This window comes from Lissotriton helveticus, chromosome 6, assembly GCF_964261635.1.
Source record: "Lissotriton helveticus chromosome 6, aLisHel1.1, whole genome shotgun sequence".
Taxonomy (NCBI): Eukaryota; Metazoa; Chordata; class Amphibia; order Caudata; family Salamandridae; genus Lissotriton; species Lissotriton helveticus.
This window is the reverse complement of record NC_136067.1, coordinates 224334059-224347786: the sequence shown is the minus strand read 5'-3', so window position 1 is coordinate 224347786 and position 13728 is coordinate 224334059. Positions and strand designations below refer to the sequence as shown.

General features: G+C 51.2%; 1 protein-coding gene across 2 annotated transcripts in view; it reads left to right on the top strand.

Annotated features, from left to right (window-relative positions):
* The window catches only part of ENPP5 (ectonucleotide pyrophosphatase/phosphodiesterase family member 5), a 352202-nt gene that overhangs the window by 244007 nt on the left and 94467 nt on the right, over positions 1-13728 (top strand). The window lies entirely within an intron of this gene.

Here is a 13728-nt window from a genome sequence, read left to right as displayed (position 1 = left end):
CATCCCAATACACTGTCCAGCAAGCAACATTTGTTCGACCAAACAACCATATAGAACCTAACATGAGAAACAATGAAAACAATAGGCCTACGCTCATGGTATGTATTGCCCAAACTTTGGCATGCATATTCCAGTTTTGTGACTCTTTACTGGATACCAGTGGTATGTCCGGACCCAGGCCACAATTACGGTAACATTATAAATGCAATATCTGCATTGCAGGTATTGCGGACCAACCCCCAATTAATACAGCATAATGTTGTGAGCCCTGCTCAGTAACCAGAGATATCCAGAGTAGTGTATAGTGAGTATAAATGGATGTGAATTTGGGCCGTAGAAGAGGCAACGTGGCAACAGCTCAAAGCCCCTCTCACTCAACTTATGTGTCACATTGTCTATCTAGGTAGTTCATTGGCCACCTGTTCCTTTATTGAAGGGAAGAGTGCTAAGCTGCCATTCGTGTCTGAGTCCGAAGCATTACCTCCATAGGAACTGAGGTTGGAGTGTTGCATCATAGTCCGCAGTGCTGTCGCTGTAAAAAGAGCTGCCTTCTGACTCTCATGGGCATCCTGTGGGGGGAGGGTACAACAGCATACGGCCTGCAATGGCCGCACCCCGGTGTTGATGCCTGGACTGTAGTTGGGGCTCCGGAGGTGGTGATTGCCCACTGGCTTGTCGTTGGGAGACTGGGAAATTGTGTTCAAGCAATGTTCTTGCAGCTTCAGGAGAGTCGAACAAGTGAGAGCGTTGTGGGAAGTGGGAAGATCAAGGAGTAGGTGAGGCCGGCTCCACAGCGAAGTTTCTTCACTTCAATGAATGAGGACTGTAGGGGGATATTCCGGGAACAGGGAGCCCCAGCAGCTTCAACAATGAATGGAGCTTCAAACATTCTTGTTTGCGCACTATGTTATATGTTATATTATGTTATGTTATAGTAATTTTATATCGCGCACAATTACTCGTGAGTATCCTGGCGCGTAAAGTTACCGTGACCTGACGGGGCAAGGAGTTTAAGCCAGCTGGTTAAAGAGGAAAGTTTTAAGTTGTTTTTTAAACAGCCTTGAGTCCTGAATATAACGTAGTTCCAAAGGGAGAGAATTCCATGCTGTAGCTGTTTTCACGGATAGGGACTGACCTCTGAGCCGCATTCCACGGAATCTGGGAATCACCATCCGACGTTGGGTGACTGAGCGCAGAGACCTGCTAGGAGCATAGAAAGCAAAACTCTTCCTGGGGTACATTGGTCCAAGACCGTGCAGGGCTCTGTGGGCCAGAGTGGGGGCTTTGAATTGCACTCTCTGGGCCACAGGAAGCCAGTGTAGATCTCGGAGATGCTGTCTTACGCTTGTTCTTCTGGAGATGTTGAACAGAAGTCTAGCCGCGGCATTCTGTATGGTCTGCAGTTTTTCTTACCAGATAGCCCGGAATGCTAATGTGCAGGGCATTGGCATAGTCAATGCGAGAAAGAATAGGAGCCCGGGCAACCGTTTCCTTAGCTGGCCTGGGAAGCAGGGGGAGCAATCGTCTTAGTGATTTAAGAGTTCCGAAGCACACTCCGGTGAGTTTCTTAATTTGCACCGAGAACCGAAGGTCTTCTCCAAACCATACCCCGAAGTTCTTGGCTGGGTTACCCACAGAGATGGGTTGGAGGAAGTCAGGTGGCCACAGCGATTCTCTAAAGGCAGGCGGGAACTGACCATACAGCAGGACCTCCGACTTGTCCTCGTTGCACTTCAGTTGGGCAAGTGCAAGCCACTGAAACACCGACATTTCTGGGCAGTTTCGGTCGACAAGTCAGAGTCCATCCAGGTAAATAGGAGCTGGGTATCGTCAGCATAAGCTATTATTTTTTCTCCCAGCTCTTCTGCCAGAAAAGTCAATGGAGTCAGATAGATATTGAAAAGCTAAGGGCTCAAAGTAGAACCCTGTTGGACTCCTGTAGATATTTTCCTGGCAAACAATGAAAAAGGTAGCATCCAGACCTGCTGGGTGCGTTCTTCCAAAAAAGATTTCAGCCAATCCCAGGCGCGGCCAATGATGCCAATATCTGAGAGTCGAGTGAGAAGTAATTGGTGGGGCACCGTATTGAAGGCGGCAGAGAGATCGAGAAGCACCAGAGCTGCTCTGCCGCCCGCGTCCAGACATTCCCTAATCGCCTCAGCCATTTCCACCAGTGCAGTCTCGGTGCTGTATGATGCCCTAAAGCCGGATTGCGCCGGGTGTAAAACACCGGATGCTTCCACGTATGCCTCAACCTGTCGAAAAACCACCTTTTCGCAGACCTTAGACAGTGCCGGGAGGAGAGAGATAGGGCAATATCTGGCCAGTTTAAGCAGACCCAAGGAGGTTTTTTTTTTTAAAGAGACAGAAGCTTAGCCTGTTTCTAAGTCAGGGTCCAGTGGCAGTCTTTAGGGATAGATTAATAATTGTGGTAACCTCTGGAAAGACCACCTCAGCCACCCCAGCCAGAACTCTAGCTGGGCAGGGGTCAGTTGGAGAACCCGACTTGAGAGATTTAAGAATGGCCAATAAATCGGCCCCAGCTATGGGCATAAACTTCATAAATGGAGACGCTAAAGGGGTGGGGGCTGAGGGAAGCCTAGGAAAAAAATCCCTTGACTCCTGGGTACCCATCCCCAGGCTATCTTGAATAGTCTGTATTTTATCAATAAAGAAGGAAGACAGCTCCTCACACCATTGCGAAGAGGCTGGAAGGGCTTGTGGGACACCCCCGCGCCGCACGGCCACCAGCTGCTGCGTGTGCCCCTCCGCTGTGCCCTGCCTCGCTGCCCGCCTCGCGGCCTGTTTGGACAGTCATTTGTGCTTGTTTTTGCCTCGTTTAGTCTTTCCCCGTGTTTAGCCTGTTTGGACAGTCATTTGTGCTTGTTTTTGCCTCGTTTAGTCTTTCCCCGTGTTTAGCCTGTTTGGACAATCATTTGTGCTTGTCTTTGCCTCGTTTAGTCTTTCCCCGTGTTTAGCCTGTTTGGACAGTCATTTGTGCTTGTTTTTGCCTCGTTTAGTCTTTCCCCGTGTTTAGCCTGTTTGGACAGTCATTTGTGCTTGTTTTTGCCTCTTTTAGTCCTTCCCCGTGCTTAGCCTTTTAAACTGCAAATTGTGATTGTTTCGCCGTCCCCCGTCCTGTTTCCCGCCTCCCTCGCCGCCCCCGCTTCCCGCCACCACCGCCGACCCCGCCCTTTTCTCCTTGTGTTCCCTCCCCGCTCCCGCCTCCCAGCTGCCCCGCCCACCCGCGCACTTGGCCTTAAATGACGACCGTGCGGCACAGGTGAGTGTGACCCACTTGTGGGACACCCCCGCGCCGCACGGCCACCAGCTGCTGCGTGTGCCCCTCCGCTGTGCCCTGCCTCGCTGCCCGCCTCGCGGCCTGTTTGGACAGTCATTTGTGCTTGTTTTTGCCTCGTTTAGTCTTTCCCCGTGTTTAGCCTGTTTGGACAGTCATTTGTGCTTGTTTTTGCCTCGTTTAGTCTTTCCCCGTGTTTAGCCTGTTTGGACAATCATTTGTGCTTGTCTTTGCCTCGTTTAGTCTTTCCCCGTGTTTAGCCTGTTTGGACAGTCATTTGTGCTTGTTTTTGCCTCGTTTAGTCTTTCCCCGTGTTTAGCCTGTTTGGACAGTCATTTGTGCTTGTTTTTGCCTCTTTTAGTCCTTCCCCGTGCTTAGCCTTTTAAACTGCAAATTGTGATTGTTTCGCCGTCCCCCGTCCTGTTTCCCGCCTCCCTCGCCGCCCCCGCTTCCCGCCACCACCGCCGACCCCGCCCTTTTCTCCTTGTGTTCCCTCCCCGCTCCCGCCTCCCAGCTGCCCCGCCCACCCGCGCACTTCGCCTTAAATGACGACCGTGCGCACGCGCAGCGTTGACGCGCAGCGGGCGCGCCGATTGTGCGCCGAAGGCGCGCCAAAGGTAAGCCCGTCTGCGCCCGTCCGCGACCGGATCGCGACCAGCGCCAGGACCCCTGGCCCCCACCGACGGAAGCCGCCCCGACGAACCTACAGCGCCGCCGATCTCATCGCACTCAACACCGGCCGCATCCCAGGATGTCACCGAGCCGCCCCGAAGCACACCCACGGACCCTTCAGCTGTCACGCCTGCAAGTTCACCTGCATCCGGACCTTCCATGCACCCACCAAGCCTAACTCCAGCAGCAACCACCTCAAGTGCATCCTGCTCAACACCCGCTCTGTCCACAGACACGCCGTAGAACTCTGGAACCTCCTCGACACCACCGCCCCTGACGTTGCCTTCCTCACCGAGACCTGGATGAACGCCTCCTCAGCCCCAGACATCGCCATCGCCATCCCAGAGGGCTACAAGATCACCCGGAGGGACCGCACCACCAACCAGACGGGAGGAGGCATCGCCATCATCCACAGAGACACCATCCGCATCACGACCAACACCGACGACACCCTGACCAGCGCCGAACACCTGCATTTCCAGATCCACACCAACCCGAACACCACCCTCAGAGGCACCCTGATCTACCGACCCCCGGGACCACGCACACGATTCAGCGAGGACATCGCCGACTTCGTCAGCCCACACGCTCTCCCCTCCGCCGACTACATCCTCCTGGGGGACCTCAACTTCCACCTGGAGAACAACAACGACCGCAACACCATCAGCCTGCTCGACAACCTCGCCAACCTCGGACTCAAGCAACTGGTGACCACCCCCACCCACCTCGCCGGACACACACTCGACGCCGTCTTCTCATCCAGCAAAGACGTCACCTTCAGCCACGCAACAGGACTCCACTGGACGGACCACAGCTGCGTCCACTTCACCTTCAGAAGAACGACGATCCACCACCACCAGCAACAGGTTGCCCGAAGAAGCTGGAACAAGATCACAGCCGACCAGCTCACCGCCTCCCTGAGCCAGCACCCTCCCGCCAACTCAGCGAACCCCAGCCAGGCCGCCGACAACCTCACGAAGTGGATCAACGACTGCGCGGACGAACTCGCCCCTCTGAGAACCCCACCCAGCAGACCCGGCAGCAGAAAAACACCATGGTTCACCGACGAACTCAAGAGCTCCAAGAAGAACTGTCGAGTCCTCGAGAAAGCCTGGAGAAGAGAACCAACAACGGACAACATGACCACCCTCAAGCTCGCCACCCGGAAACACCACCAACTGATCCGCGCCACCAAGAAAAATACATACAAGGATCGACTGGACAACAACGCCCACAACTGCAAGGAACTCTTCAACATCGTGAAAGAGCTCTCCAACCCCAACGCCGGAAACAATGACATCAACCCGTCGCAAGACCTCTGCAACTCCCTCGCGTCCCACTTCCACAACAAGATCACGGACATACACAACAGCTTCAACAACCAACCAACGCAAGCCACAACCACTACGACGCCACCCACCACCACCCTACCCACCACCACCCTCCGCACCTGGACCCCGATCAGCACCGAAGACACCATCCGCACCATGAACTCCATCCACTCCGGATCTCCGACTGACCCCTGCCCTCACCACGTCTTCAACAAGGCCGACGCTGTCATCGCACCCCACCTGCGGGACATCATCAACACCTCCTTCGACACCGCCACCTTCCCTGAGAGCTGGAAGCACGCCGAACTCAGCGCTCTTCTCAAGAAACCCACGGCAGACCCCACCGACCTCAAGAACTACCGTCCCATCTCGCTCCTCCCGTTCCCGGCCAAAGTCATCGAGAAGACCGTCAACAAACAGCTGGCCGCCTTCCTCGAGACGAATGGATCCCTCGACCCCTCACAGTCGGGCTTCCGAGCGAACCACAGCACCGAGACCGCCCTCATCGCTGCCACCGATGACCTTCGAACTCTGATGGACAACGGAGAAACAGCGGCCCTCATCCTCCTGGACCTCTCCGCGGCTTTCGACACCGTCTGCCACCGCACCCTAATACAGCGCCTCGGCAACATCGGAATCCAGGAGAAGGCACTGGAATGGATCACCTCCTTCCTCGACGGAAAAACACAGAGAGTCCGCCTACCACCGTACAAATCAGAGGCCACCAAAGTCATCTGCGGCGTCCCTCAAGGATCCTCACTGAGCCCCACCCTCTTCAACGTCTACATGAGCCCCCTCGCGGCCATCGCACGCCAACACAACCTCAACATAATCTCCTACGCTGACGACACCCAGCTGATCCTCTCCCTGACCAACGACCCCACCACCGCCAGAGCCAACCTGCACGAAGGGATGAGAGATGTAGCCGAATGGATGACGACCAGCCGCCTGAAACTGAACTCGGACAAGACGGAGGTCCTCATCCTGGGCTCCTCGCCCTCCGCCTGGGACGACTCCTGGTGGCCCCCCGCCCTGGGCACCGCACCCAAACCAACGGACCACGCACGCAACCTGGGCTTCATCCTGGACTCCTCCCTCTCCATGACCAGACAAGTAAACGCCGTCTCCTCGTCTTGCTTCAACATCCTGCGCATGCTACGTAAGATCTTCCGGTGGATCCCCACCGAAACGCGGCAGACGGTCACCCAGGCCCTCGTCACCAGCCGTCTGGACTACGGCAACGCCCTCTACGCCGGAACCACGGCCAAACTCCAGAAGAGACTCCAGCGGATCCAGAACGCCTCGGCCAGACTCATCCTCGACATCCCCCGACGCAGCCACATCTCCGGACACCTGAGGGACCTGCACTGGCTCCCGGTCAACAAGAGAATCACCTTCCGTCTCCTCACCCACGCGCACAAAGCCCTACACGACCAAGGCCCGAGCTACCTCAACAACCGGATCAACTTCTACACTCCCAAGCGCCTCCTCAGATCAACCAACTACGCCCTCGCCGCCGTCCCCCGCATCCGAAGAGCGACAACAGGAGGAAGATCCTTCTCCTACCTGGCTGCCAAGACCTGGAACTCACTCCCGACCGACCTGCGCCTGACCCAAGACCACCTCTCCTTCAGGAAGAAGCTCAAGACCTGGCTGTTCGAGCAGTAAACGGCACCCCCCCCCCACCCAGCGCCTTGAGACCCTACGGGTGAGTAGTGCGCTTTATAAATGACCTGATTGATTGATTGATTCTGCGCAAGGAGTCAGAAAGCTTCTAACAATGGAGAAAATGTCCTTGCTATTGTTGTTGGCCTTGGCTATCTGCTCCGCATAAAAACTACTCTTTGCCTCCCTAATGGCTGCATAGTAGTTGCTCTGGGCTTTGCGAAGATCAGTTTTGGCCAGGGGGCAATACTCCCGACGCCAGTGTTGTTCAAGTTTTTTGCAACCCAATTTAAGCTCTCTAAGAGAATCTGAATACCAGGGTTTAGGTGAAGATTGTCCAGGTTCTTTATTTGGTCGGAGTTTTGAGGTGGAGTCAGCCCCTTGGCTGATCCAGGTGGTAAAACTCTCTACTGCTCCTTCAAGACCGAGGGCTGCCGTGGGCGTGAGAGTAAAAGGGCCTTAGAGAGGGCTGAAATATCAATCTTCCGAGTCGGCTTACTTTGGGCCGCAGCCAACGGGCCAGGGGGTTTCCCTATAGTCCAAGAGAACAAGATCAAATGGTGATCAGACCAAGTGACCTGAAGGGGGTTGGTAACTGACCTGGCAAAGTTGGAACACACTAGATCAAGCATATGTCCTCCCTTGTGAAAGGGAGACTTGATCCACTGGGTCAGTTGTGCCAGATCAAACAGATCCATAAGATCTCTGGAATCGGGAGCCTCCGGGCAACAATGACATCATCCAGGGCTTTCAGGGATGTTCCGGAAGGATCAGTGGGGCGGTAGACTAAGGTGCCACCCAGTGTGTAATGGGGGACATAACAATAGTGAAGTCAATGGCCTCCCCATCCACTAACCTCGCAGACGACTCGCTAGAGAAAGCCCAAGTGTCCCTGAACACCACTGCAATCCCGCCCCCCTTCCCAATTTTACGATCTGCTCTCACAATTTTATAGCCCGCAGGAATGGCCAGCTCAACCACGGGGGCGCAGTGTTCATTAAGCCAGGTTTCAGTTATAAATAAAACATCTAGATTTTCATCAGAGAGAAGCTCATAGATTTCCAGAGCATGTTTCACCATAGAGCGGGAGTTGATAAGAGCAGCTTGAATCCTATTCTCCCTCTCAATTCGAAGAGCAGAGGCTGACGACTTGGTAAGGAAACAAAATTGGCACTTGGGGCAAGTCCTGTAAAAACTATTGATAGCACTTGGTGATATCAAGCGCCAGAAGTTCCTTACGGCTGAAGGACATCCGACCACCCAGGAGCTCCCACGTGTGCCGGGCAGTGTGGCTGGCGCTCCCGGGACGCGGACGGGCGCAGACGGGCTTGCCTATGGCGCGCCAGCGGTGCGTCCGCTGCGTGCTCGCTCCAGCCTCATACTTTATACAGTGAGGGCACTAACAGAGAATCAGGTGTGAGAGCTGGGAAAGCCTAGACTGCTCACCTTGACTCAACCAAGATGGCGGATCAGCACCATGGAGCGAAAAAACGGCCTCCAGGGACCACTACTAAGCCTCAGGTAAAGAGCAGTAGAAAATGACTGTCCAAAAAAGGGTCACAGTAAATTAGGAGCACTTTTACATGTCTTAATTAAAAACGGCGCAGCAATAAAAAACAAAGTTTAAAAAGGCAGAGATATGCAAAATAAGCGGCTGAAGCAGTACAGTTAACAAGTCTGAATTAAAACAATCGCTAGTCTATCTCCCGGCTCACGCCTCAGGAGAGGTAACCATATAGTTTATCAGTAAAACCACATGCCACTTGGAAATGTTGTGGCTATTTCAATGGAAAATGTGCTGATTGCACATGAGTTTACCACTTTACGCTTTAGTTGCATATTTATTAAAATTGATTAATTAATTTGAGAAACATTTTAGTTTTCAAACATGATTTGAGAAACATTCTTACCCCCTCCATGATGATGATTTTTGCCCCCGCCCTGATGACACTCTAGTTAATGAACTAAGAGGTAAGCAAAAGGTCATGTGTATCCTACATGTGGCTGTATTTGTATTATATATGGAGCAAATGTTTAGTTTATTTAATCAAACAAAATAGTTTTTAGTACAGCAGACAGGCTGAACTAACATGTTTGAAGATGTTATCATATGTGATAATGAAGAAAATGGAGGGTCAGTAAAATTAAAATGTTTGCCTAGGATCACGCTTTGTGAGACCAGTTAATGGTTCATGTGCATTAAAGTTGGGTATGGTAGATTATTCAAGTCTCTAGATCTGCTGGTTACATTTTTTTAAAATGTTTGAGGACTGATTTGGTGAGCGGCAGTGTGAATGCAAAGCAACTAGAGGGATATCCAAGTCTTTTCTGTACCTGGGGCACCTTGCCAGTCAGTTTAAGCACTTGGATATATCTCGGCCATGCAATTTCCTTGATGTCCTGGGTTAGGAACTGGATGCAAGAGCCCCACATTTTGTCACCTGGGGTAATGCTCCTTCCACAGAGGCTATGATATTTTCCATAGCCAACATGTCCCACATTCTACAGAGCCAGTCCGAATATGTGGGCACCGTATCCTTGCCCCAGTTTGATAGAAGAGCTTGGCAATCGTCCCAGGGGGGCAGGGTAATCACTTTGCCCCTAGCAGACTTCAATGGGTAGGTCAATGGGTTAGGTAATCCCAACAAGGTGTAGCTTGGGAGGCTGGGAATGTCAATGTTGAAGATCTATCCACATCCGTGAGGACTTTCTCCCAGTATCTCTGGAATTTGGGCAGTGCCAGAGGAGGTAAGGGTATCTACCTGTCCACAGTGACTGCAACAAAGAACAGTGGTGCCAGCTCCCCAGGCTGACACTCTGGCTGGGGTATAGTACCATTAGTGGTCCATTTTCAACAGATTATTTCCCCTCTACCCTGATGGAGGTGCTGAATGCTCTATGAAAAACATCTGCTCATTCCCAAGGGGTGAAAGAGCAGTCTAGTTTGGCCTCCCACCTCCTCTGAACTAAAGACCTGCTGCAGTCTGTAGGTGTATTCAGCCAAGTCTAAATGTAGGAGGATTGATGTTTATCGTCTGTTTTGGTGAGTAACCATTTTTCAAATTGGTAAGTGGTCTACAGGTGTGAGGTTGGATAGAAGGGTGCGAGATCCAATGTTTACCTGTTATGTAATGCCAATATTTATTGTCGGAGTGGTCGTAATGGTCTTGGGGTTGTGGGAAGTCAAATGCCACTAGATGGTTGTACAGGTCACCAATGCATTTGCAGTTGGCTGTTAGCCACTCACAGTATTCCAACCCCATATGTGTAAGTGGAAATACTGGGTTTCCTATATAAAAAGGGTGAGCCGGCAGATAGGGGGTGGCAGCACTCTCGTCACTATCACTTCATGCCACGCCATCATGGTCTATCTAGAAATGGGGCGATGTACATCCCTACGGTGCTTTTTTGGTAGCTACGAAACCCCCTATATATGAATCCTCACTATGGCCTGGTCAGTGAAACACAAGTGCGTTTCAGTTAGGGCCCTGTTCCATTCAACCATGTTTCTGCTAGGTGGCTAAGTAGTAGTGCGCTAGCTGTGGTACTCCATCAGCAACCGAAGAGTACTCTCATCACCTAGCTATACAGCATTTCTTGCCATTCCAAATGTCGGACTCTTTTGTGTATTGTAGTTGTGTTGGCGCAAGTGGTGTTGGAGCCAAGACTAGCGTCTGTATCACGTATTAGATCCTGAGTAGCAGTGTCATTTTTACTGCAGCTAGTCTTCCAATCCAGGACACCCGATTTCCAGCACTGAAGATCTTTGTGGGCCGTGGCTAAGAGAGAACAGTAGTTACACTCCGCTGCCTCCGTAAGGGAGCATCAAAAGTCCCAGGTAAGGTGTCCATTGGAAAGGATAGCTCCATTCCAGTGAGGTCTGGTCTGCCTTTGGAACAGTTAGGTTGAGAATTTGTGAGCTTTCACTCTGAAACCAGATGCTTCCCCAAATGCATCTTAGTTTGTCCATAAGAGAGGGTAGGTAAGCAGGGGGTTGTCAGTGAGATCATCACGTCATTAGCATATAGGGCCAATTTGAGCTCCTGCGGGCCAAAGGAGATACCTTCAATCAGTGTGTTCACCCTTATGCGGTCTGCCAAAGGTTCCATGTAAAACGCAAAAAGAATTAGGGACACAGGACAGGCTTGCCGAGTTATCCTGCTGATAATAAGGGACTGCGACATGGTGCCATTAACTCGTAACTGGGCACTCTGGTTCATATAGTTACTCCAGACCCATGTCAGAAATTGTCACCCAAGGTTCTGCCCTTTCCAGCCTCAGCCATAGAAACATCCAATGCACCTGATCGAATGCCTTTTCGGCATCAATGAACATGAGTAGTGCTGGCGTATGCAGTCTGGCCAGCTTCTCCATAAGGTGGATAAGGCACTTGGCGTTGTCACTGCAACCTCTTTCAGGGATGTATCCAGTTAGGTCCGGGTCGATTAATCCCTGTATTTAGAGATTGAACAGGGCTACTAAGACAGACCCCTGTAAAGAGTTTAGCATCTAAAATTAAGAGGGAAATGAGGCAGTAAGATGCACCTTGCAGGGGATCTTTCCCAAGCTTTGGTATGATGCTGATAACTGTCGCTTTCATGAATGGGGAAGCGTACCTGAGTCTCCAGTAGAGTTGTAGCGTTGGATTAGTAGTGGGCCAAAGTTGGCCCAAAGAGTTTTTAAAACCCTGGGGGTGAAGCTGTCTGACCCTGGGCCTTCACTAAGCTGGAGTCTGGATATGGCGGCTAGAACCTAGTCGAGACGGAGATCCTCCTCGAGCATGAGGACATCGCTATCAGGTAGGTGCGTAAAGGGCTATGGGGTCGGCAACCCCAGACAGATCTCTATTGGCTTATCCTCAGCTTTGTATAGGGTTGCATAAAGCTGCTGGCGGGCTCTACTACCATCTGCCAAACTAATTCTGGGGTTTCTGGGATTAGGCTCTGAATTTGTGAGCCATAAAACGGCCTACCTTATCACCTCCTTCATAGTATTTTTGCTTAGTCTAGAGCAGGGCATACTCCGCCCTATCCCAGTCTAGCGCCTTGGGTTGTGTCCATGCAAACATAGCTGTCTTTGCACCCTGTGTTGTGTGGCCGTATGTTTGTGGGCTTCTACGTCTCTGACTCTTCTCCCTTCGTACTCAATTTAACTTCGAGGAAATCGAAAGGAAAGCTCCCTGACAACTGTTTTCAGCGTATCACAGAGGAGGGAAATCGGCGTGTCGGACTTGTCAATATCCTCAAGGAAGTGCTTAATGACATCTTGAATCTCTTTTTGGTGGAGTCCTATGTGAGCAGTTTGTCATTGAGCCCTTTGCCAGGGATCGTAGGTGTGATCGGGGAGTGACTGGACAAGGCTGCCACTTCAATTTCGGTCAGTCGCAGGGTTGCCAGAACAGGTGGGGGACTAGGAAGTAGTCAATGTGGTGCATGTCTGATGGGCTGCCGAAAAAGAATGCGTATCCCCTTGAAGTATGGTGCTTAGTACACCAGGCGTCTGTGAGGCCCACATCAGAGAGCTAGCTCTGTTCAGAGTCTGTGAAGGCACATACTTGACCCACTCTCTGAATAGACCTGTCAAACGAATTGTTGTGAACTTGGTTAAAGTCCCCCACCACCTAGTCTGGATCTTGAGTGGCTGTCCCCAGAGCCAAAGCCTCCAGCATAAATTGTTCCTGGTGGTCATTATGGCGTGCAGTGTTACAAGAGTAAAGATTTGGGTATTTACGGTGAGGCGAATGGACTGGGTATGCAGTATAGCGAAGTGGCTGGCGTGGAGTATTGTAACCCATGCTGCCTTGCTGGGACCAGAAGATAAATATTGTCTGTCAAACCAGTTGGATCAAAGCCTTCCCCAGTCCCATCTGATGAGGTGCGTCTCTTTCAGAACGGCAATGACATAAAACAGTGAGATTCTTAGAGAAAGGCCAGGAGAACCCGTTGATTGGTGGGGGAGTTGAGGCCCCCGGACATTATAGTTTATTATCTTTACCATCCACAGAAGACGATGGGGATGTGCGGTGTGACTGCCCTATGTGTAGGTCCCCTGTGCATATCATAATGGCTTTGTAGCTTCTTCAAAGCAGCAAGGACAGCAATGAAAGGAACCTTCCGGTCGGGGAGGGTAACAAGCCAAGTGAGAACAGCAAAACAAACCATCACGCCCTCACTTTTTGATAGAGTTTCTCCTTCTGACTGGCCCAACAAAACCTCTGCACAAAAAACTGGCCCCGCCAATACTGCGCCGTCAATGGCATAAAATATCAGTGGATAACTTGCGGGATAAATGGATACAACCTATATTCACTGATGATGACACAGCTGACACTGCTTTAGGGAAACTCAACGAATCGCTAAAATCAGCCATCGACATTCTGGCCCCACTAAAACCTCATAAACAATATCTTTCTACCAAGCAAGAAAAATGGTATTCACCTGATCTTAGGAAAGAGAAACAGAAATGCAGGCGTCTAGAAAAAGCATGGAGGAAATCAAAAACTGAAGAGAAAAGGATAATCTATCAAAAGGCCCAGTTAATTTATTACAAAAACATAAAGCAAGCTAGGAAGAACTGTCTTTCCTCACAATTAGCAGAGGCAGGCAATTGTCCAAGGGAGCTGTTCAAAATACTACAGAGCTTTGTAAAACCCACAGCTAGTGAGAGCCCTGATGAATTCTCCCAAGTACTCTGTAATGAGATCTCTATGTTTTTTGAGGACAAAATCAACCTCATCTATAATAAAATCCTAGCGTCCAACGG